This window comes from Periplaneta americana, chromosome 10 (assembly GCF_040183065.1).
Source record: "Periplaneta americana isolate PAMFEO1 chromosome 10, P.americana_PAMFEO1_priV1, whole genome shotgun sequence".
NCBI lineage: Eukaryota > Metazoa > Arthropoda > Insecta > Blattodea > Blattidae > Periplaneta > Periplaneta americana.
In genome coordinates this window covers 181,489,732-181,492,914 of record NC_091126.1, presented here as the reverse complement: position 1 = coordinate 181,492,914, position 3,183 = coordinate 181,489,732, and the positions used below count along the sequence as shown (strand labels likewise).

At 38.8% G+C, this 3,183-nt stretch overlaps 1 long non-coding RNA gene across 1 annotated transcript; it reads right to left on the bottom strand.

Moving 5' to 3' along the window:
* Window positions 1–2,290: 2,290 nt before the first annotated feature.
* Window positions 2,291–2,786, bottom strand: LOC138708221 (uncharacterized). The gene is made up of 2 exons (XR_011334642.1): window positions 2,695–2,786; window positions 2,291–2,603 (listed from the first exon to the last, which is right to left on the bottom strand). It is a non-coding gene; the product is annotated as an uncharacterized lncRNA (long non-coding RNA).
* Window positions 2,787–3,183: the final 397 nt, after the last annotated feature.

The following is a 3,183-nucleotide window of genomic DNA, read 5'->3' as shown; positions in this document are numbered from 1 at the left end:
AATAACACAGTTTTGTAATTATTTCTGCAACATGGAACACACTCACGGACAGGAGAACGCGAATTCAATTATGCGCACTGTTCAAAACATACAGAGGTGAGCCTGCCTGGAGAGAAATAAAAAATAGATTGCAGCCACCAAATTACTCTTCAAGGAACGACCACTCATATACATTGAGGGAAAGAAGACAGAGGACGGACATTGGAAAGTTTTCTTTTCTCAACCGTTCTATCAGGGACTGGAATGCTTTACTTGCAGACTTACTAAAGGCTTTACCAACAACTAAAAATGTATTTAAAAATAGGTATAAGGACTTTACTAATAGACGGTAATTATACACAGTATTTAAAGAGTGTAAATGTTATTTTGTTATTGAAGTGTTGTATCAGTGAAGAATTATGTTGTGTCAGTGAACTGTGTTGTGTAAGTGAAACGTGTTCCTGTCAGTGAAGCTTTATAGTTTATAGTGACAGTGCAAAGTATTTGAACAGTGAAATGTTTTTGAAGTGTTAGTGAAATCAGGATAGAATCAGTGAAATGTGTCGTAGTTCCAGTGCAGTGAGTGAGTTGACAGCGAAATGAGTGTAATATTGAAAGGTACCTGTGCAGATATGAACATATCATACTCGTGGGTTTTAGTTCGAACTTAGGTTTAAGATACAAACTAGATTTATTTTAAATGTTATTTTAAGTGATCGTGCTTCAATTAATTTAGGATATTCCCTGTTATTATTATTATTATTATTATTATTATTAATTGTATTTTTAATTAATAAGCTTATTATTGTCATCATTGAGTGTAATTAGTTACCACTGCCACCGGGTATATACCCATTACAGTGTGAATAAATGCATACATATTATATATTATGCAACAAGAAGTAAACGGAAGTTATAAAACATTACACTAAATAAAGCTTAGCAATGATAAGCAATAAAGTTATAATATATTATTTCACTGAGCTCCATACACTGAAATAGAAAACCCGAACAAACATTACGGCCTGGTCTAGATCGACTGTGCCATATTTCGCATTTTTGTGAAAAGCTATGTAAACTGTGAAATGTTCGTTATCGGTTGTAATAAATGTAAATGGCTAAAATACAATAATTTGAATAATGATATGGGACAAGGAGACGTTTGTAGCACTATAAATTCTAAGAAAAAGATGTCAGAGTTATCTTCTTCCGAAAGATCCAGGAAGGTGAGTTTATAGAATATAATATATATTTTATGAAAATAATATATAAACCTTATGTATTTCATATTTTTTAAGTAGGTTATTTTGCGACGCTTTATCAACAGCTGAGGTTATTAGCGTCTGAATGAGATGAAGGTGATAATGCCGGTGAAATGAGTCCGGGGTCCAACACCGAAAGTTACCCAGCATTTGCTCATATTGGGTTGAGGGAAAACCCCGGAAAAAACCTCAACCAGGTAACTTGCCCCGACCGGGAATCGAACCCGGGCCACCTGGTTTCGCGGCTAGACGCTCTAACCGTTATTCCACAGGTGTGGACTGTATTTCATATTTCAATAGTGGAAGGAAGGTGTTAATTTTTTCAAAAGAACACGATATCGAAACTACAAAACATTTTATGGTCTGCTAGGGAAAGAGTCTGTGTTGACGCGATAGTAGCGATCCTGGTGGTGAGCAACTATCTATGGATGCTTATTTCAACTGTTTATGTTTGCATATTTAGTAAGTATTAAGCTTCGAAATTGTATATACTAGACTGTGGTGTAAGCACAGTCTACTATATACAGTCACGAAGCTTGAGTTTTGAGGTGCTAGAAACAATAGACTGATGGTACTATTTTGCATTGCCTGTAATGAGGCGATATTAGCTACCCTAGTGGTGAGCAACTATCTAATGTTTGCATATTTACTACGTATTGAGCTTCGCGACTGTTTATACTAGATTGTGGTGTAAAGCCCGGTTCAGACGGTGTGTGTTTCTGTGATGGATTCCAAGGTGGCTACGCGGATGGGTCGCCTGCGTGGTCACTCACAGGAACTAATGCCCTCTGGTGGCTCCGTGGATGGCTAGCTTGCTGGATTTCGAGGGTAGGTTCCTTCACAGTCTACTATATACAGTCGCGAAGCTTGAGGTTTTTTTTTGCAAATCTCGTGATAAAGCGCTCCAAGCGGTTAGCAACTAGAAACTATAGACTGTCCATGGTCGACTTTGGATTGTGTCGTATTTCTATCGAGTGCTAGCTCGTTGCGTATTTCACATTGATGCTTGTGAAATGTTCGTTATTGGTTATAATGAAAATGTTAATGGCTAAAATATAATTAATGTATTTATTGCAGCCAAATGGCCATTTAGATTGCATTTAATTTACTTTTGTTTTGCGTACTCGCTTATTGATTTTGTTCTTTTGGCGCATAGTTCAATATGATAGCGTTCACATTTCTTGCTGCGCAATGTACACACGCATGAGTCACTCGGGTCGTGGTATGTTCTTGTCTTGCAGATAAGGTGATGGAATCCGTGGACTGCCAGTCTTGTTATTACATGCCTGAGTTCAAAGTTTTCCTTCGTCCATTCTCGGTCTATCATGGCTCCTGTGGCGTAGAATTCTATTGGGGTGGCTTCTGGGAACATCAAAATATGCACCGTCGAGGCTGATATATATACTTTCAAGGGAAACCTTCCTGATAGAAGACCTCAGAACGGACTACTTACTGCCATCTACCAGCGGCTACGAGCAGCTTCTATCGGAAAGAGAAGAGAAAAGACGCCAGATTCCGGACGGGTTCTACAGCACCGGAGCCGTGATAGACAGGAACTGGATGTGACCAAACCAACCGTTGCGACATGTGGTGACGAGATTATCAATCCATGGCTACCACCACAGACTGTGCATCAGATCAGGCTTCCATACTGCTGACGGAGATTGCGTGTGCAAATTATGTGGTGAACTATGTCGGCAATATCACATACTGACGTGTCAGAGGACAGACAAATCAATAACCGAGATAGGAAAAAGTGACATTTACTAGTATCTCTAACAATGCACACTCGTGCGCATTTCTCTCTTATTATTATTATTCTCTTTTCTCTCTTAGTGTTGACAATAGTCGTTCCGAAGCGTTCGTCTTGGGCAGCATCATGTTTGTCCTTAGGTCTTCAGTAAGGAAGGTCTCCCTTGCGAGTAAATATACAAATCTCGAG